The sequence below is a fragment of the Chiloscyllium punctatum genome, chromosome 2, assembly GCF_047496795.1.
Source record: "Chiloscyllium punctatum isolate Juve2018m chromosome 2, sChiPun1.3, whole genome shotgun sequence".
Classification (NCBI taxonomy): Eukaryota; Metazoa; Chordata; class Chondrichthyes; order Orectolobiformes; family Hemiscylliidae; genus Chiloscyllium; species Chiloscyllium punctatum.
In genome coordinates this window covers 143,569,433-143,591,516 of record NC_092740.1, presented here as the reverse complement: position 1 = coordinate 143,591,516, position 22,084 = coordinate 143,569,433, and the positions used below count along the sequence as shown (strand labels likewise).

Here is a 22,084-nt window from a genome sequence, read left to right as displayed (position 1 = left end):
AGACAGGCCACTATAAATGCCGGAGGAAACAGCACAGAAGCGCTTCACAGGAGGCTCCCAAGCACTGAGGATGTCACCTAGACAGGGGACGAAACGTCTGCAACACAAATTCCCAGCTCGGCGAACAGAACCACAACAACGAGCACCCGAGCTACAAATCTTCTACCAAACTTTGTTAATGATTATTTGAGATATTAAAAGATATTTATTGAATGATGAAATCATGATCCTTCATTTTAAGGATGAAGTGTGTAACTTCTTTGTGAATTAATAGAGCTAGTTCTTAATTTATCCTAAGCTGAGTGTTCTGTTCTGATGTTTTTGGCATGTTGTTCCATTGGAATGTTGCAAAATTGTCCAATGAGGCATTTGGTTTGAAAAAAAAAATGTATTTTATCAGCAATGTTCGAGCGTCAGACTTGTTTTTTCTGCCATGCATAAGACCAGTACCTTACTTTATATCCTCATTTTCAAATGCCAATCCATGCTCTCCATTACTGAGACATAGCAGTGGAGTCATGGTCATAGAGCTGTATAGCGTGGAAACAGACCCTTTGGTCCAACTAGTCTATGCTGATCAAACATCCTAAATACGTTCAATTCTGGTCTCCTTCTTATCAGAAGTATGTTGTGAAACTTGAAAGGGTTCAGAAAAGATTTTCAAGGTTGTTGCTAGGGTTGGAGGGTTTGAACTGTAGAAAGAGGTTGATTTGGCTGGGGCTGCTTTCCCTGGCGTGTCAGAGGCTGAGGGGATGACCTTAGAGGTTTAAAATCATGAGGGGCATGGATAGGATAAATAGACAAGGCTTTTTCCTGGAGTGGGAGAGTCCAGAACATAGGTTTAGGGTGAGAGGGGACAGACATAAGAGATCTAAGGGCACCCTTTTCATGTGGAGGTGGTACGTGGATGGGAATGAGCTGCCAAAGGAGGTGGTGGAGGCTAGTACAATTGCAACATTTAAAAGGCATCTGAACGGGTATATGAATAGGAAGGGTTTGGAGGGATATGGGTCAGGTGCTGGCAGGTGGGACTAGATTGGTTTGGGATAACTGGTTGGCCTGGATGAGTTGGACCGAAGGGTCTTTTTCCGTGCTGTACATCTCTCTGACTCAATGGCTCTAGTCCCATTTGCCAGGATTTGGCCCATATTTCTGTAAACCCTTCCTATTCATATACCCGTCCAGATGTCTTTTAAATGTTGTAATTGTACCAGTCTCCATCACTTCCTCTGACAGCTTATTTCATGCACCCTCTGTGTGAAAAAGTTGCCTCTTGGGTCCCTTATAAATCTTTCCTCTCTCACCTTAAACCTATGCCAGACGTGTCTATTTAGGAAAAAGTGAGGACTGCAGATGCTGGAGATCAGAGTCAAAACTGTGGTGCAGGAAAAGTTTATCCCGTCCATGCCCCTCATTTTATAAACCTCAATAAGGTCACCTCTCAGCTTCCGATGCTTCAGGGAAAATAGCCCCAGCCTGTTCAGTGCCTCCTTATAGCTCAAAAACCTCCAACCCTGGCAACATCCTTGTAAATTTTTTCTGTATTCTTTCAAGTTTCACAACATCATTCCGATTGCAGGCAGACCAGAATTGAATGCAGTTTTCCAATAGTCCATGTAGTAAGCTGTCTTGCATTTGTTAGAGCAAAGCTATTGCTAGAATTCCTCCTGTTTTTAAGCTATATTGCAAAGTTTAACTTTACCATTTACATCTATGGTAGTTGTGCCTGCAATTGTGCATCCACCTGCCTCTACAAAGGATTGTCAATGGAGGTAATCAAAACAATACCCAGCTGATGAGAAATTTGAAGCAAACAGAGAATCCTGGAGAAACCCAGCAGGTCTGGCAGCATCTGTGCAGTGAAGCAGAGTGAATATTTTAAGTTAGAGTCGAAATGTTAACCCTGTTTCTCTCTCTCCGCAAATGCTGCTCAGCCTGATGAGTTATTCTAGCAGTCCCTGTGTTTGTTTCAGATTTCCAGCATCCACAGTATTTTAACTTTATTTGATGGGAGATCTGACAGGGTCAAATGACACTAGTTTGTACTGTCTTTGTTACTTTCCATTAAACTGTTGCAATTAGAGCAATCACAAAAGTTTATATCTGCCATCTATTAGGTTTGTAATATTCTGTCAGCTGTTTGAAATGGTGATACTTCCACATTACTCTGATTGTAACAAAAGTAAGTAACATTAATTTTGTTTGAATAAATAGATTGAAGTAAAATCAGAACTTTGAAGAGATTCTCCATTAATTTGATACTTACGTTACCTGGAATAGGTCAAATCCTGTAAACTGGAGACCTTAAATTTGTCAAGTGAATTTGGAGTGAATCACTGTCAGTAATTATGTCCATTAAATTACCAGATTGTTGGAAAAACCTACCTGCTTCTTCAGTGTCTTTGAGAGAAGAGTTCCTGGTGTCCTTATTCAGTCTGCCCTAAATTTATTTCAGACCTACAGCAATGTGTTTACATTTAATTATCATCTTAAGTAATCTAGCGAGCTGTTCAGGTGGCTCACACCACCTTCTCAGGTGGTCAGGGATGGTCAATAAATGCTGGTGTTGCAGCAACACCCACACCCTAGAATATCTTTTTAAAAAGATTTAAAAATAACCTGGAATTTGAGTAAGGATAGATGTTACATGATATAAACCTGTAGAATTAATTGTTGGTACAAATTTTGGAACTGTATTTAAATGTGCATTTGTTTTTCTCTACATATGGTGTTTATGTAGAATGTTTGAGCAGTATTCTCCATTGTGTTGTTCATATTGCTAAAAAATGTAAAGATTTCCAAGTACGTTACTAAAATCCAGAGGTGGAATTGTTGGGGACAATTGAATGGGTTTGCTTTTTTCTAGATAAAATAAATCTGGGAGATGATCAGAGAGAGAGATCTTAAAATAATGAAAGAGTTTGATTAGGTGGAAGAAGAGAAATTACTTTGACTGTTGGGTTGTCCACAAATAAAGGCAACTAATGTGAGTTGGTTACCGACAAATCGAAAAGGAGTGCAGGAGAGCTTTCTTTTCTATGGGAATGGTTAGAATACAGAACTCGCCACTCGAATGTGGTTGAGGTAATTAGTATAAATATTTAAAGGGGAATCTTTGTAAGTATGTGGGGAATAATTGTATGGAAGGATTTGCTGACCAGATGATATGAAGTAAGGTGCGAGGAAGTTTTTATTGCAACTGAACACTGGTTTTGATCTGTTGGGTTGATCGGCGTGTTTTGATGTTGTAAGTGCTTTGTGAAATCATATTTTTCCTAACTCCTGGAGCTATCAAAAATTATCCCATTCGTTTTGCAGCTGTTTCAAGTTTGTTTACATCCTGTGATGTAAAGTACAATAATGCGTTCATTTTCTATTTGTCAGCCAATTAACTTTTATGGCTTGTAGCTTTGCAGCAAATGGCAGTTTAATTTTTAGTTGATGCTTTTAAATTGTATCTGACACTGCTGTTTGACAGCTTCAAAGTTCTATTATTAAGAGTTGATGTCTTCAGGTATTGTAGTTTAGCTCTGCACTTTATTGGTATTTGGTTATGAATATTGAGATATTTCACCCATTTCATACCAAGGCACTGTATGTATTCAAGTGGTTGATTTTTGAATGTTTTTAAACTAGATAGTGTTCTTATCAAATAGTCTTATCAGAATTTCCTGATGTTCTTGATAGCCTGACGATGGCTAGTACTGTAGTCCAGTTACAGTTCAGGGAATTGAATTACCGGAATAGGCCAACTAAAGTCTTTGTGCATAAACTATAAGATGCGGCATGTTTTGTCACTAGCAGCTGTAACCAATTAAAGTGTTTAGCTCATCGCAAATATGTTTTGCTGAGGTAAAGTCGCTGCTGGGATGCAGTTGGCTACTTAGAATCATAGCGAGAACTTTGGCCTTACACCATTGAACCAAATTGTTCATGATTAAACCTGCTATTTTCTCCATTTGTCCCATACCCTCACATTGTCCATAGATTACACTTAATGCCTTTTTGGATCAACATACTATCTAGTCAAATTATTCTAATATTTGTCAAAATTCAAAAGTGAGATTTTTGTTAATACTTGGCAGGTTGAAATAGAACATAGAACATAGAACAATACAGCACAGAACAGGCCCTTCGGCCCACGATGTTGTGCCGAACTTCTAACCTAATGTTGAGGAAATTATAATTCAGCAACAATTTTAATTGCCTTTATTGGTATTTTTAATCAACCTATTCAGAGATTGCACATTTTTTTGGAGCACGTGGTTCAGAGGGAGGGACACTATCACTGAGCCACAAGAACCCTTTCCTCTCAGTAACATCTTGCCAAGGTTCCATAGGTATTTTCAGTCAACTTTGAGACATATAACAACAAAGTAAATCTTAGCAGGACTTACGATGGTAAGATCCTAGGCAGTGTTGCTGAACAAAGAGACCTTGGAGGGCAGGTTCATAGCTCCTTGAAAGTGGAGTTGTAGGTAGATAGGATAGTGAAGAAGGCGTTTGGTATGCTTTCCTTTATTGGTCAGCATTATTGTGTACAGGAGTTGGTCCATCATGTTGCGGCTGTACAGGACATTGGTTAGGCCACTTTTGAAATATTGCGTGCAATTCTGGTCTCCTTCCTATTGGAAGGATGTTGTGAAAATTGAAAGGGTTCAGAAAAGATTTACATGGATGTTGCTAGGGTTTGAGGATTTGAGCTATAGGGAGAGGTTTAATAGGCTGGGGCTGTTTTCCCCGGAGCATCTGAGGCTGAGGGGTGACCTTATAGAGGTTTATAAAATAATGAGGGGCATGGATAGGATAAATAGGCAAAGTCTTTTCTCTGGGGTGGGGGTGTCCAGACCTAGAGGGCATAGGTTTAGGGTGAGAGGGGAAAGATATAAAAGTGATCTAAGGGGCAACTTTTTCATGCAGAGGGTGGTACGTGTATAGAATGAGCTGCCAGAGGAAGTGGTGGAGGCTAGTACAATTACAACATTTAAAAGGCATCTGGATGGGTTTATTGAATAGGTAGGGTTTGGAGGGATATGGGCTGGGTGTTGGGAGGTGGGGCTAGATTGAGTTGGGTTATCTGACTGGCATGGATGAGTTGGACCGAAGGCTCTGTTTCCGTGCTGTACCTCTGTATGAGTCTATGACTCTCTGTGCCTAGAGCAGGTGGGACTTGAACCTGGATCTTCTGGCTTTATATACTATATCTTATGACTGTACCCACAGTCTATTTTATCGATAATGTGCAGTTATTTATATTTAGCCTACATCCTGTGATTAAATTTAAAAATTGTTTTTAGTACTTGGGAGACAGATAATTTCACAACACCTGTTTTTCCTAGGTCTCATTTTCCTTTACCTATTCTTAACGCACTGATACTAGAGAAAGCGTTTACTGAAATTAGCTAATTGAATGTGGGTCCTGGTCGTATGCTTGGTCACTATGCTTTCAGGCCCTTTGTGAAATGTGATTTTAGATAAAAAAAAGCTGATATTGGCATTAACACTATGTTGCAGCATATTAAAATAAAGCTGGATTTTGATGTTTCTCTCTATTTCATTGGATTTAATTATACTTGTTTGATTTGCTTATCCTCTTTGAAATATAGAGTTACAGCAGAATGTTCATTCATTTTTGCTTGCATTATGTCAATGTTCATGTGACATTACAATTTGATTTGATTTATTGTCACATGTGCCTTGATACAAAAGTGAAAAGTTTTGTACTGCATTGCCAGTCACCAGCACCATCTCAAAACACAGAAAATAAACCAAAGCATAGAACATAAAGGCAGAAAAATGAAGAAATAATGAAAATATACAACCTACAGGGCCATGGGCCTGGTGGCCAGGCATGAGTCCCCTTCTCTACACTACCACTGCGGGAACAAATTTGCCATTCTTCAGCACCATCTTGCCTCCACCTCGTTGGACCTTACTAATGCAGATGCCACTGATGTTGCTTGGTTCCTCATTGGTCCAAGCTCAACTCCTCCACTGCCATGGGCCCTCTTTTTGGGTCCACCTTGTCAACGCAGCTGAAGCTGCCTGGCATGTAGTGGGCCCAAACCTACTTCCGTTGCGCCCTCCATGAATCTGTGCTGGATGAAGACGCCTTCAGGAACCCAAACTGGCCTCTGCAGCAGCAGCCACGAATCGGTGCTAGGACTACCTTGACAATGCAGAAGCCGCTAGGAACCGAACTTCATCTCTAAAGCCACTGCCACAAGTCTGTGATACTGGATCTATTGAATCCAACACTACTGGTCCCACTCACCATCACCAATGCTGTTGCCACAGTTGAGCTCTCCACCAAGAAGTAAGTAAAATAGAAGAGGAAAAAAAACAAAGAAGAAAGGAAAAAAAGAAAAGCAGATGGAGCAGATGAGCCTGGGTTCAGAAGCCCTGCTCCACTGCCATCTGAGCAGGAGGAGTAATTACAGAGTTCAATTATCTAAGTATATTTCATGACCAATGTTCCCTGTAAGCTGTAGTTCAAAAAAATACACATTTCTTCAGCTTTCACCATCTGATTTCCACTCTGGTTCAAATATACCACTTGTACAATTCAAAAGTTTATGGAGGTGTAACAATGATTAGAAAAATGAGAGCAAAGTACTACAGATACTAGAAATCTGAAATCAAAACAAAAAGTACTAAAGAAACATGGCATCTCTAGCAGCATCTGTTGACAAAGAAAGAGTTAATGTTTCAAGTCCAGCATAGTTGTTCTTCTGAACTTAGTGGGACTGTTGTTCATAACCTATTGTTGGTTTGCTGAACACTGGGAATTCTATTTGAATCTAGGCAGGGAAAATTAAATCAAAAAAAGCTACAAAGATGGAGCAGCAGATAGTTGTAATGACTTATTCATGCTACTTTCCTCATTGTGATCTGTTGCTTATTACTACAAGAAATCTGCTAAGTCAACATTTTAAAGTTTGTTCTATCTGAACTATTTTAAATTGTATAAGATTTTGTTATTGAAACAAATCCTGAGATTGCCTGTGGTATTGTTTCCGGAAAATATCATATCTTTGTATGTCTCATTATTAGGCTGTTTTTCCTCATTCTCTGTATCCCCATTATGTCTCTTTACCAGTTAGAAACACTGGTCTCGTTTCATTTGTGACCTTAAAGTTTTGTGGATTGGGACAGTTTATCTCTTTAAACCATTTTATCACTGCTTAATCTTAATTCTTATTATTTCTTCTTGGAAGTTCTCATTTGTAATGGAATGGGGATAAAGGGTGTTGCATTATAGTTTGGACATGTATATTCTTGCCCTGAATAATAAGCACAGCTGAATTTGTTTACAGTAGGTGACTCTCACCTATAACAGCCAAAGCATGTGTAGAGACAAAGAAAATCGCAGATGCTTGAATCCAAGGTAGACCAGGAGGAGGTTGGAAGGACACAGCAAGGCAGGTAGCATCAGGTGGTGGAGAAGCCAACATTTTGGATGTAACCCTCCTTCAATACTGGGGGTGGGTGAAGGAGGGTTTTGAATGGGGAAAGGGACTGGGTATGAGGCAGGGATAGGTGAGCACCTGTATAACAAAATCTGTAATGGAGGTGGATCTCAAGGTGATCTTGGCTTATGTGATCCTGACACTTGAGATCTAATAGTCCTCTGATTTTTGTTTAAGCTTATAGAAATGTGTTCTTGTAATTGTTGATATATAAGATGGTGCTGGTTCCTGGGGAGCCTGAATACCCCATTAAATGCTATAAAAACTGAATTTTGGCTAGTATGATGCTGCTGTCATGATGTAACATTGTTTAAAGGGCAATTGTGAATAAGGATACCTTGTCATGATTGAATAATAGAATAGAATTGAGGACATTTGTGATGTGAAAAGCTGTTGAATGTTGCTCTGTACCCTGAAGGTAATATGAATGTTTTGGATTCATATTTTTTTTAAAAAGTGGTTTCGTTAATTTTCCAACCGAGCAACATTTATTTGCTCCGTGACTGTTCAGTGTTCCTATGGAAATGCAGGCATTTATTGGACTTTTCAGAAAAATAGATTTAGCCCAAAGCCTATTGCAATGACAAAATTTTAAGGCAGTATAGAGGCTATGTGTTGCCTAAAAGCAAGAATGTTATTGATTGGTATTTGAATGGACAGTCTACATTTTTAAGAGTGAAGATAGCAAAAACCGCCAGTAAATGTGCAATGCAAATCTGTCTTTAGGTTATCAGTGCTTATGGAAAGAATTTTCTGATCTGTTTCCACACATGACTAAGAATGGAATGCTATGAAGCTTTGATAAAAATCTGATGGAAGGCTTCAGGTGATGGGAGGGGCTTTTTGGTAGAAAACGTTTTAATGGCATAATAAGAGGAGGACTTGATAAATGTCAGCAAAAAGGGAATATTGGCCAATTGTAATTTGGCCACAGTGCCAGTATGACAGTTTGGGACAGTTCATGTAAATGGTAGTCAAGCGAGTAGGATTCACTAAGAGTATTGTCACTTGTGTTTCAGTCAATGCTAGGAATATAGGAGCAATGACCTTTGATTCTGGATTGCCACACGAGAGGAAATATTCTCTGTGTCTATTTTGTCAATCCCCTTTAGCATCTTATATACGTCAATTAGATCTCCTTTAATTCTTCTTAACTGATCACCTAGAGAACTGCCAGCTGACACTCCTTGGGCCTCCTACTCCTTATTTGTGGACTGTCTGCTCACACTGAGGGGCAAATTGTTTACATACAATCTGGTTTGTGTGTGGGGAACATTTCTCCTGAGGAAGTGGTGGATGTGGGTACTGTCGCAATGTTTGAAAGATATTTGGATACAAACATGAATAGGAAAGGTTTGGAGAGATATGAGCCTGGCAGGTGGGACAAGTTTAGTTTGGAATTGCATTGGCATGAATTGGTTGGGGGGATGCTTTTCACACCCTCTTCTCCTTTAGTAATGTCTCTTTGAAAACTGTGCATTTCATTAAAGGGGCAGCAGGAGTTGAGAAAATTCCTGGCTTATTGTGTTTGCCTTGAGAAATGCTGACTCCAGAGATGACTTTTTTTGGTTAGAGGGCATGTATCTGCTAAAGTCAGGCTAGTTGGTCTGCAGAAGAATCCAGACACAGGCATAGGTGTTATTAGCTGCAATGGCAAGCTTTTTTAAAAGACCCCTCGGGTGCGTACTGCCCCAGCTGCAAAATAAAAGAAGGGATTCTTTGTCCTGTCCCATCCAGCTACCTGGTGTCCCCTGAACACTTGATATGCGAAGCTATGCTGCTCCGCCCACCTGCATGGCTAAGGTATGACATTTCTATATCCATTCACTCACTCTGTACTGTATGGAAGTAGTGAACACCCTGGTGACAGTTGTGTGTTTAAAAGAAAAACTTGTCTTCCGTTTGTTTTCACAATGTTAATTCCACTTTGCTTAAAAAAAAGCTTTTACACTAGTCCACAAAGCTTTGAAATCATATAGACTCTCAAGTTTTACTAGCTGCATAGCAAAGATGCATGAAACCTGAAAATATTCTGAAATTGAAAGCAGAGCCCAGAAACTCCAAACCATCAGTTAATGTGGGGTACAGGTGTTTCACAAAAGTAAGTTACCTTGGCTCTCAACCAGGGAGGAGTGAGACCTTGGAGGGTTATGAAAATGTTAAAATTCAGGCTGAGAAATTTCAGTCATTTGTGTGCTTTCTTCATACCTGGTGAGTAAGTAAATGGGTTTGAATGAACGGTTTTATTCCACCAATGAACTGGAGAATGTCTCAGCAATGGCAGCATTCCATAGTCCCAAACCTTGTATTGGCCAAACATGTGTCTGTTCATTTTGGCTATTGAATAGTTTGGTTACTTTCATATTCTGTTCCTTTATAGTGAGGTAACAGGAATCTCCGCACCCTAACTAGTTTGATTTTGGGGAAAATATACAGTTACCTGGAGTGTGATTTGTGATTCTGAGATTTATTTTGATAGTATGACTGGGACGGACAGCAGTAGGAGGGATTTGGGTATAAATTTCTTAGTGGGAGGGAAAGAATGTAGATTTGGAAGATGAGAATCTCTTAGGAAAGGTAAATTGGGGATGTAGTTGATGTTATAGGGATGACAGTTTGAAGTATCTGAGGAGTGAGGACCATCAATAACATGCTAATGTGAGGTTTAGAAAGGAAAGTTCACTGACCCATATTTTGATGAAAATTGGGTCGATAGAGAAAGATGGATCATCCATCTTGGCTGCTTCCAGTGGTCCCCAACATTAGAGTTATCAATCTTCAGCTAATTCAGTTTGTATCACATGATACCAAGAAAAGGTTGAAGATGCTGGATACTGCAAAGGTTATAAGACATAGGATAAGAAATTTAAGCCATTCAATATGGCTGATAAGTTTCTCAACCCTATTCTCCCGCTTTCTTCCTGTAACCCTTGATTCCCTTGATACTCAAGAACCTATCTATCTCATTCTTAAATGTGCTCAATGATCTGGTCTGTATAACCTTCTGTGACAATGAATTCTTTAAATTCACTACAGTCTGGCTGAAGTTTCCCCTAATCTCCATTCTGAAAGGTCTTCCCTTTACACTAAGTCGATGCCCTCTGATTCTCGTCACTCCTACCAATGGAAACATCTTCCAAACATCCACTCTGTCCAGGCCATTCAGAATTCTGGTATGTTTCAATTAGATCCCCTCCATATCCTTCTAATCTCCATTTGAATGTAGACCCACAGTCCTTAAATGTTCCTCTATATTAAGCTTTTCATTCTAGGGACCATTCTTGTGAACCTCCTCTGAACATGCTCCAGGGTTGGCCCATTCTTCCTGAGATATGGGGCCCAAAACTGCGCACAGTACTCCAAATGTGGTCTGACCAGAGCCTTTTAAAGCCTCAGAAGTACATGACTGCTTTTATATTCACATCCTCTCAAAATAAATGCTATGATTGCATTTGCCTTCATAACTACTGGCTCAACCTGCAAGTTTTCCTTGAGATAATCCTGGACTAGAACTCCCAAATCTCTTTGCACTTCAGACTTCTGAATTTTCTCCCTATTTAGGAAATTGTCCATACCTGTACTCTTCCTACCATTGTGAATGACCTCACACTTTCCCACATTTGTATTCGATCTGCCATTTCTTTGCCCATTCTCCTAACTTGTCTGAATCCCTCTGCAGCCTCTTCACCTCCCCAGTGCTATCTGTCCCTCTACCTACTTTTGTATTGTCTGCAAACTTAGCCAGAATGCACTCAGTTCCTTCATCTAGATCATTAATGTATGAAGTGAAAAGTTGCAGTCCCAACACTGAGCCTTGCGGAGCAACCCTTATCACAGGCTGTCATCCTGAGAAGGACCCTTTTATCCCCACTCTCTGATTTCTACCATGCTAGCTCCTTGCCTCTCATACTATGGTCCCTTATCTTACTAAGAGCAGCCTCCTGTGCAGCAACTTGTCAAAGGCCTTCTTGAAGTGCAGATAGATGACATTCACTGGCACTCCTTGGTCTAACCTGCTCATTACTTCCTCAAAGAATTCTAACAGAATTGTCAGGCATGACCTTCCCTTGATGAAACCATGTTGACTTTGCCCTAATTTACCATACACTTCCAAGTATTCAGAAATCTCATCCTTCACGATGGATTCCAGGATCTTAACCAGGACCAAGGTTAAGCTTCCAGGATCCTACCCATGACCAAGGTTAAGCTAATGGGTTTGTAACTTTCTGACTTTTGCCGTACTCCCTTTTTAAACAACAGTGTAACGTTAGTGATTTTCCAGTCCTCTAGGACCTTCCCTGATTCTAGCAATTCTTGAAAGATCACCACTAATACCTCCACTAACTCTTCAGCTATCTCCCTTGAACTCTAAGGTGTAGTCCATCTGGTCCAGGTGATTTATCCACCTTCAGGCCATTCAAATTTCCTAGCACCTTCTCCTTGATAAAGACCACCATACTCAGCTCTGCGCTCTCACTCATGTCTTCCACCGTGAACACTGACGCAAAGTAATTTTTCAGTTCCTCCGCCATTTCCTTGTTCCCCACTATTTCTCCAGCAATATTTTCCAGCGGCCCAATGTTCACTTTTGCCTCTCTTTTGCTCTTTGCATAGCTAAAGGAAACTCTTCCAGTCTTCCTTTTATATTACTGGCTAGCTTACCTTCATACATAATCTTATCCCTCCTTTTTGTTTGTTGCCTTCTGTTGGTCTTTGTAAGCTTCCCAATCCTCTGGTTTCCCACGGCTGTTGGTCACATTGTATGCTTTCTATTTGCTTTTATGCTATCCCTGACTTCCCTTGTCAGCTATGGTTGCCTCATCCTCCCTGCACCATGCTTCTTTTTCCTTAGGATGAATCTTTGTGTCTCCTGAATTACTTGCAAAAACACCTGCCATTGCTGTTCCACTGTCTTTTTTGCTAGCCTCCTCTCCCAATCCGTCCCTCCAGCAACTTCCTCATGCCTTTGTAGTTGTCTTTATTCAGCTGTAATTCCATGACCTCTGCTATCTCCTCCCTCTCAAATTGCAGAATAAATTCATATTATGATCTCTGCTTCTAAGGGTTCCTTCACCATAAGCCCCTTTTATCAAACCTGTCTCACTGCACAGCATTAAATCCAGTATTACCTGTTTGCTATTGGGCTCCATCTCAAGCTGCTCTTGTAGAAGCCATATTTTAGACATTGCAAAAATTATTTTTCCTGCAATCCACTACCAACCTGATTTTCCCAATCCATCAACATAGTGAAATCCCCCGTGATCACTTTAACTTTATCTTTCCTACACATCTTTTCTATCTCCTAATGTATCTTGCACCCCAGCTCCTGACTACTGTTGGGAGGCCTGTATGTTACTCTAACTAGGTTTTTTTTTAACCTTTTGCTGTTCCTCAATTCTACCCACACAGGTTCTACACCATTCCGTCCATCATAAGGTCAGAAGTGGGCATGTTCGCTAATGATTGCAGTGTTCAGTACCATTGTGACTTCTCAGATACTGAAACAACCAGTGTTCAAATGCAATAAGTTTTGGACGGTATCCAGGCTTAGGCTGACAAGTGACAAGTCACGTTCGCACCACACAAATGCCAGGCTATGACCATCAGGAATAAGAGGTAATATGACCTCTGCCCCTTCTCAATGGTAACTAGGGAGGGGAATAACTGCTGGCCTGATGAAGGGCTTTTGCCTGAAACGTCGATTTCGAAGCTACTTGGATGCTGCCTGAACTGCTGTGCTCTTCCAGCACCACTAATCCAGAATCTGGTTTCCAGCATCTGCAGTCATTGTGTTTACCGAATAACTGCTGGCCAACCAGTGACGCCCGCATTCTACAAATGAATAAAAATAACCTATCAGCGGGCTTAAACTTTGAAAAATACAGGTGTTTTGATTTTTATCCGTAATCCAAGTTTTACTCATTGAGCAAATTAGCAGAATCAGCTTCTCAATTTAATGCTTATCCAGCAAAGGGAATGTAGCAGCTGACTCTGCCTCTGGTACACCCACAGGAGTCAATGATTCACTTGCCAGTGACTTAGAAGTTGTTGTGTTACTAAAAATATGTCTGTTTGGAGGCACAAACAACTAGCTGTTGTTGCTCAGGAACATGTCAAAACTGGATAATTTGTTCCCATGGGAACAAATTTTCCCTCTTTCCTCTGATTCCCAAGCTACTTTTAAAGGGAGGCGAGCCTAACCAAGACCCATTAGATTTTTGACTGACTTAGAAAAGTGAATTGTGAACTTAGTACCCTTGCGTTACTCATCAGTTATAGGCAATAGTGCTCAATTTGCATTTCATGTTAAAGCTCCTTACTGGCTTTATTGAAGAATCTGACAGAATTCCCAATGTTGACAAATACCTTGTAAATATGGAATATTTAAGTTCTTCAGTCTCAGAAATCCAGTGACTATTTTGTTGCATTTAAATTCCCTTGTTGAATTAAATGTTGACCATGTGAACTTGCTATTGTGCAGGAGGGCCATCTCCCAGTATTTCAGCATATTTGACCAGATGTTCTGACCCTGTTTGCGTTTTTAAAAAGTACCCACTTGTTTTTAGATGTTTTTTGCACTGGAGATTACTGGCAACGTGCCAGGTGAGTGAAGTTTGTGTGTAGTGTGATAGATGAGTGAAGTGTTTGGATGATGTGTCCGATGTGTGGAAAAAGTATTGCTAGTGTGCCAGTTGGATGATCGGGATTGAGTAGTGTGCTGGGTTAGTGCTTAGGATAGGCCAGGAAGGATTCAGATATGTATTGGGACTGATGGGAATGATAGGCTGGAATGTCAGGTTGGCAGGAGGGGAGTGTTAGTTCATTTTGGTGGATTATCTCGTTTAGTGGCATTAGGAAATGTCAGGTCAAGATGAGGTTGGGGGGATTACTAACATACAAATTAGGAGCAGAAGTATTCAATTCTACCTGTTGATCTTGCTCTGCTATTCAATAAGATGGTGGCTGATCTGTTTGTGTTTTGAATTCCATATTCCTATTCACTGCCACCTAACAGAAAGTATTCATTGACCCCACTTTGACTGCCTTCTGAGGCAACATCCCCAAGTTGTGTAAGAAGTTCTCACCATCTGTCCTAAAAGGCCAACTTGATTCTAAGTGTCCTTCAGTTTTGGATACACCTGCAAGTACTTTAACACAAGAAGTAATATCCTTTACTTGTCCACCCTGTCAAGACTGTTTAGAATCTTATAACTTTAATTAAGTCACTCTTTAATCTTCAAAACTCAAGTGGAAGCAAATCTAGCCTATCTAACTTCTGCTCTGAAAGCAACCCCCACTCGTTCCAAGTATAACTGCAGCAAACCTTCTCTAAACCACCTCCAATGCACTTGCATTCTCCTTTAAATAAGGAGACCGAAGCTACACAGTATTCGAAACATGGTCTCACCAATTCCCTGGATAACTCAAGCATGACTTTTATGTTCATTACCCCTTGAAATGAAAGATAGCACCCCATTAGCTTTTCTTGATTGTGTGTTGGACCTGCATGCTAGCTTTTTGTGAATCCTGCACTTGAATGTCTAGATCGCTCTGCATCTCCGAATTCTTCAGTCTTTCTCCATTTAAGTTTTACTTCTACCCTTCCTGCCAAAGTGAACATTTCACATTTTCCCATATTAGACAGAGGAACTTCGATTGTCTGAACGAGATGGGCGGGCACTATTTCTTTCAGATAATTGATTATTTGGTTAATTGATTTCCTCTGGGACTCAGAGTTTTCTGTTAAGTCTGCTCCTTGTTCAGGAGACTAAGCAGCAGGACACTGCATGCGAACCCTGCCCATCCCCAACCCTGTCTGCCAGGTAATTTGTTGGGCCTTGTAGCTGGTTGTGTTTAGTTTGAATTCTGCAGGATTCACTTATCATGTAATCTTTGAGATAAAATATGCTCTTTTTAGGATGTTAAGTGGGAACAGAATTTTATGGGGTTGCGAAACTTGTTTTGTCTGTCTAATTGGTTAGAGGGATTTGGTCAAATGCTAGCAAATAGGACTAGATTAATTTCGGATATCTGATCAGCATGGACAAATTGGACCGAAGGGTCTTTTTCCATGATGTACAATTCTATAACTCTAATACAAATATAAACCAACAGTGCCCCCAAGTGGGGAAATCCAATGAAGGGATTAATCTCCTTTCGAGGTCTTGCTAATGTAAATGCGTTGCACAAGCAGAAGATTTTACTACTGATAAAAGAAAACAAAAATTACTTGAGGCTGTAAGAACAAGGGCATGCTCAAGAGCTGTGTTGTAGAAATCTTGAAAAGTACTGTTCAAGTAAAAATGAGAAATTCCAAATGCACTAAGTCATTAAAGGAAATGCTGGGAGCCAGCAGGTCAGTCTGTAACTTGGAAAAAAAAAGACAGTGAAGTTATAATGCTTGTGTGTGCATGGGAAGACAGAAGTAAGTAGTTTGGTAAGATTGGAAGAATAGAGCAAAAGGACAAAGAGAATAAATTATCTGATTAGACCGGTTTCTAGCAGGGCACTAGTGTTAGTGATTTATCAGAAGCTACTAATGAGATCCTATATATAACTATCAAAGTAAACACAAGTTGTGTAGAAATTGGTAAAAAGATAATAAGATTTTTGTACCAAGGTGAGATGGAAAAAAAAACTGCAGATACACACCAAATAAAAAATGAGAACACGTAGGTGATTTGGTGGATCAGCGTACCAGTGGGAGAGCTGGATTCTAAGGTTTAGGATATTGATGCTCAGAATGGGCTTATGAAATAAACTAATAGGGTGAAGTCTGGCAAAGCAGGACTATTCTGCCCATCGAGTCCATCTCTGCAAAAAATCCAATCAGCCCTTTTCCCTGGTGTTATCCGTAGAAAACATTTAAGTTGACTTCCCTTGTGTCGAAGCATTGTATCTGTGATGGTCTTTGCTTTCACTACATTTGTAGGTAGTCAGTTCAGATCATGGAGTACTTGTTACGCAAAACCTTCTTTCTCACATATTCGCTGCACAACTTGTCTCTGACCCGAGATCATTCTCTTCTAGATCTTTTACCATCAGCTTATGGGAACAGTTTCTTTTTCTAACTATTATCTAGCTGATCTGTCCGATATTTCAAAGAGGACAACACCAGCTTTTCCAACATAACCTTGTAGCTAATTTCCTTCATTCCTGAAACCATTCTGGAAATCTTCTCTGCATCTTCTCAATTTTTTTTTTGCATAACACTTAAGATGACAGGTACTCTTACATTTATAATCACTTTGTGGACTCTCCTTAGCAATCATTTTTCATGCCATGCAATATAGCTGTTTATTTGGATAAACACACCAAGCATTTTTATAATCTTCCTCAGATTGGTCAGCAATTTGTCAGCTCCATTCATCTGCAGGTGTGCAAGCTAGTCTAAGTTGGCCTTCCTTGAACCTTGGCCCACATGGAGGGCAGTCCTTGTTCTCAAATGATAATATCCTCCAATTATTAATGTCGCACAGATCAACTTCTTCCGGAGAAATAACATGACTTTCTTGGTTTCATATTAGTGTCCTGTCTTGTTGAATTGTCAACTAAGGTGGTGGACAGGACAATTTTTGTTTTCCTTTTATATTGCTGATCTTATCTTGCCCCTGGGAGTATTCAGGAGTACTTCCAGTGTAAGGTAAATTGCATTCCACGTATTGTGACATAAATTGCAGTTCTAAGAAGTTGTTTTATTGAAAGTGGACAATACCTGAGTGGAACCATAAATCTGTGCCTAGAATTGATGAGAATTTTTGCCTTTTGATAACAGCAATTAGAACATCCATGTCTTCTGGATCTTACTGAGATAGTCACAGGTGAGATGCCGGAAGACTGGAGGTTGGCTAACGTGGTGCCACTGTTTAAGAAATGTGGTAAGGACAAGCCAGGGAACTATAGATCAGTGAGCCTGACATCAGTGGTGGGAACATTGTTGAAGGGAATCCTGAGGGACAGGATGTGCATGTGTTTGGAAAGGCAAGGACTGATGAGGGAGCGTCATGTGTCTCAAACTTGATTGAGTTTTTTGAAGAAATAACAAAGAGGATTGAGGGCAGAGTGGTAGATGTGATCTGTATGGACTTTGGTAAGGCGTTCAACAAGGTTCTCCATGGGAGACTGGTGAGCAAGGTTAGATCGCATGGAATACAGGGAGAACTAGCCATTTAGATACAGAACTGGCTCAAAGGTAGAAGACCGAAGGTGGCGGTGGAGGGTTGTTTTTCAGACTGGAGGCCTGTGACCAGTGGAGTGCCACAAGGATTGGTGCTGGGTCCACTACTTTTCATCATTTATATAAATGATTTGGATGTGAGCATAAGAGGTACAGTAAGTAAGTTTGCAGATGACCCCAAAATTGGAGGTGTAGTGGACAGCGAAGAAGGTCACCTTAGATTACAATGGGATCTGGTCAGGTGGGCCAGAGGGCTGAGAAGTAGCAGATGGAGTTTAATCTTGATCTTAGCAGGACTTGTGCACTTAATGGTAAGGCCCTAGGAAGTGTTACTGAACCAAGAGACCTTGGAGTGCAGGTTCATAGCCCCTTGAAAGTGGAGTCGCAGGTAGATAGGATAGTGAAGAAGACGTTTGGTATGCTTTCCTTTTATTGGTCAGCGTATGGATTACAGGAGTTGGGGGGTCATGTTGTAGGTGTACAGGACATTTGTTAGGCCACTGATAGAATATTGTGTGCCATTCTGGTCTCCTTCCTTTTGGAGAGATGCTGTGAAATTTGAAAGGGTTCAAAAACGATTTACAAGAATGGTGCCCGGGTTGGAGGATTTGAGCTACAGGAAGAGGCTGAATAGGCTAGGGCTGTTTTCCTTGGAGCATCTGAGGCTGAAGGGGTGATCTTCTAGAGGTTTATAAAATCATGAAGGGCATGGATAGGATAAATAGACAAAGTCTTTTCCCTGGGATGGGGGATTCCAGAACTAGAGGGCATAGGTTTAGGTGGGGGGAAGACACGAGACCTAAGGGGCAACTTCACTCAGGGTGGTATGTGTATGGAATGAGCTGCCTGAGGAAGTGGTGGAGGCTAGTACAATTGCAACATTTAAAAGGCATCTGGATGGGTATATGAACAGGAAGAGTTTGGAGGAATATGGGCCAGGTGCTGGCAGGTGGGGCTAGATTGGATTGGGATATCTGGTTGGCATGGATGAGTTGGACCAAAGGGTCTGTTTCCGTGCTGTACATCTCTGATTCATTGACTCTGTAATAAAATAACCTGGTGTCGTGTGGTTTTTAACTTTGTCCACCCCAGTCCAACACCGGCTACTCCATGTCATAATAAAGTTTGCATGCTTTCATTGAAATGTAACTGCGTTATTTGTATAGGATGTGAAAAATGCAGCAGTTTGCTCCAGTGTGATTTGTTTTGATAAATTGCATAAATTATTTTGTTTAAAAAAATCAGTTTATAAATCTCATCTACAGTATAATGTTGTCAAAATGTTGATTTCATAAAGAATAGTTTGCATTATGTAAAGATCATGTCTTTTTATTGTTTGTAAAAACTGTGGGCTGAAATGGGAAAGACTGCTGTATGTCTTGAAATGCAAGTAACCTGACAGCCATAGCAAGCATAATATAAACAGCTATTTGAACCATTAATAATTGAATTTTGAAAGTTTGACGACAGTTATATTATTTCTGATAAATAGTAATACAGGTTTAGGGTGTAGGTTTGCTCGCTGAGCTGTAGGTTTGATATCCAGACGTTTCATTACCTGGCTAGGTAACATCATCAGTGGCGACCTCCAAGTGAAGTGAAGCTGTTGTCTCCTGCTTTCTATTTTATATCTTTCTCCTGGATGGAGTTCCTGGGGTTTATGGTGACGTCATTTCCTGTTTGTTTTCTGAGGGTTTGATAGATGGCATCTAGATCTATGTGTTTGTTTATGGCGTTGTGGTTGGAGTGCCAGACCTCTAGGAATTCTCTGGCATGTCTTTGCTTAGCCTGTCCCAGGATAGATGTGTTGTCCCAGTCAAAATGGTGGTTTTTTTCATCCGTGTGTAGGGCTACGAGGGAGAGAGGGTTGTCTTTTTGTGGCTAGCTGGTGTTCGTGTATCCTGGTGGCTAACTTTCTTCCTGTTTGTCCTACGTAGTGTTTGTGGCAGTCCTTACATGGAATTTTGTAGATGATGTTGGTTTTGTCCATGGGTTGTACTGGGTCTTTTAAGTTTTAGTTTTTGTTTGAGAGTGTTGGTTGGTTTGTGTGCTACTAGGATTCCGAGGGGTCTTAGTAGTCAGGCTGTCATTTCTGAAACTTCTTTGATGTATGGTAAGGTGGTTAGGGTTTCTGGCTGAGTTTGGTCTGCTTGTCGTGGTTTGTTCTTGAGGAATCTGCGCACTGTATCTTTTGAGTATCCGTTCTTCATGAACATGTTGTATAGGTGGTTCTCTGTTTTCCGAAGTTTGTCTGTGCTGCAGTGTGTGGTGGCTCGTTGGAATAGTGTTCTGATACAGCTTTGTTTGTGTGTGTTGGGATGGTTGCTGGTGTAGTTAAGTATTTGGTCAATGTTTGTCAGTTTTCTGTATACGCAGGTTTATAGTTCTCCGTTGTCCTTTCTTTCGACTGTGACGTCCAGGAATGCGAGTTTGTAGTCGGTTTCTTCCTCCTTGGTGAACTTTATGTCTAGGAGGTTGTTGTTGATGATGTTAAATGTCTCTTCTATCTTGTTTCATTTTGTGATGACACCTTTGTCATCTACATAGCGGACCCAGATTTTTGGTTTGATGGTTGGTAGGGCTGTTTGTTCTAGTCTTTGCATTACTGCTTCTGCTATGAATCCTGATAGCGGAGATCCCATGGGTGTGCCGTTGGTTTGTGTGTAGACTATGTTGTTGAAAGTGAAGTGGGTGGTGAGGTCCATTAGCTTCATGATGATTTCATTGGTAATGTGATTGGTGGTTGGTGTGTTTTGTGATGGTCTCTTCTAAAAGTGTGGTAAGTGTTTCCTTTGCCAGGTCGATGTTGATGGAGGTAAAACACCCTGTTTTAAAAAGACATGCTCTGTAAAATGTCATGAAAATATTTATAGTCATATGCTAAGGCAGCTGTGCATACCAAATAGATTAAGTCTTCACACTTGTTCTCCCAATTATTGTATTTGCTGTCGGTCAGTGGGATTAGAGGCTGACCTCTTCAGAAAAGCCATGATGTGGAGGTGCCGGTGTTGGACTGGGGTGGGCAAAGTTAAAAATCACACATCACCAGGTTATAGGCCAACAGGTTTATTTGGAAGCACTAGCTTTTGGAGTTCTGCTTCTTCAGGTGGTTGTGGAGTATAAGATCATATGAGACAGAATTTAGAGCAAAAGATTACGGTGTCATATAGTGATATATTGAACAAACCTGGATTGTTAAGTCTTCCATTTTTTGGAATGGGTTGCAGGTTTTGGTTCATTAATGTGTAAATTCCAGTATTTCTTTCAAGTCACCTTCTCAAGGTAACTTATGGCCTTATACCTCAGCTTAGACAATGGATTGAAGGTGTGAGGTCAGAGTCTGTCTGTATCCAACTACTTCTATTTCCAGAGTGGAATTTACAAACTTTGCAACAAAATCCACAACCACCTGATGAAGGAGCAGTGCTGCAAAAGCTAGTGCTTCCAAGTAAACCTGTTGGACAGTAACCTGGTGTTGTGATTTTTAACCTTCTTCCAAAAAGGTGATTCACTAAGTTTTTAGCAAATACCAAGCAGTGCTTTAAGGCTAACTTGATCCAAAGTGGAAAACTTGGAAAGCAAACCGTTGCATGTTACAGTTTAGTTTGTTTCAAGCTCGGTAGGTTTGAATCTTGAACAACAAAAGTTATTTATTTGGGACACTGTTGATTTGTGTAATTAATGTGTTTTGTCATAGGTGGTGCTGCAACATTACCTAAAGGCAGAAATTGAAATCATGACTGTTTACTTGCAGCCATTTGTGGAAGAGAGTGAGAGTTTAGAGAGGTTAATCAAACTGGATGAAACAGCGTTTAAAGCGAGGGAAGTTGCTTAAAGGTAGTGAAAAGGGCAATTAGTTCTGTCATAAGCCTACTTTTTAAAAAAGTTACTCTAAAGGCACTACCTGTGCGCCTGAATATTTCCTAATGTGTGTTCAAAAATACACACTTCCTACTTTAAACTTGCCATGTTTCCCTTGTGAAACTACATTTTTTTTTTCAACTAATGGCACTAAATGGATATGGTCTTGTGGATTGAGATTTGTTGATGCTCTGTTTTGCAATAATTGTGCCACACAAATTGTTAGAGTGATGAGTGTTTAAATGTGAAGCATGATTGTTTTTGATATAAAGTAAACTTTTGCCTCGAATTTGCAGTGATTTTAGTGAGGAGAGGGAGCGAAGATGATTACAGATGATCCTGCTGCATTATATTTTGATTTAAAAAAAAATTCAAACATAGGGTTGTGGGCTTTGGGCCAACATTTATTGCCTATTCCTAGTTATCCTTGAGATCTTGAATATTTGGGTGTCACAGTAGCTCAGTGCCTCACAGCGCCTGGGACCCCGGTTCAATTCCAACCTCTGGCATCTGTCTGTGTGGAGTTTTTATGTTCTCTCTGTGAATGGGTAGGTTTCTTCCGGGTGCTCCAGTCTCC

The 22,084-nt window shown here is 40.4% G+C and overlaps 1 protein-coding gene across 2 annotated transcripts in view; it reads left to right on the top strand.

The window, feature by feature from the left end:
• Positions 1-22,084, top strand: part of tnksa (tankyrase, TRF1-interacting ankyrin-related ADP-ribose polymerase a) — a 153,933-nt gene that overhangs the window by 4,392 nt on the left and 127,457 nt on the right. The gene's annotated exons all lie outside the window — the stretch shown is intronic.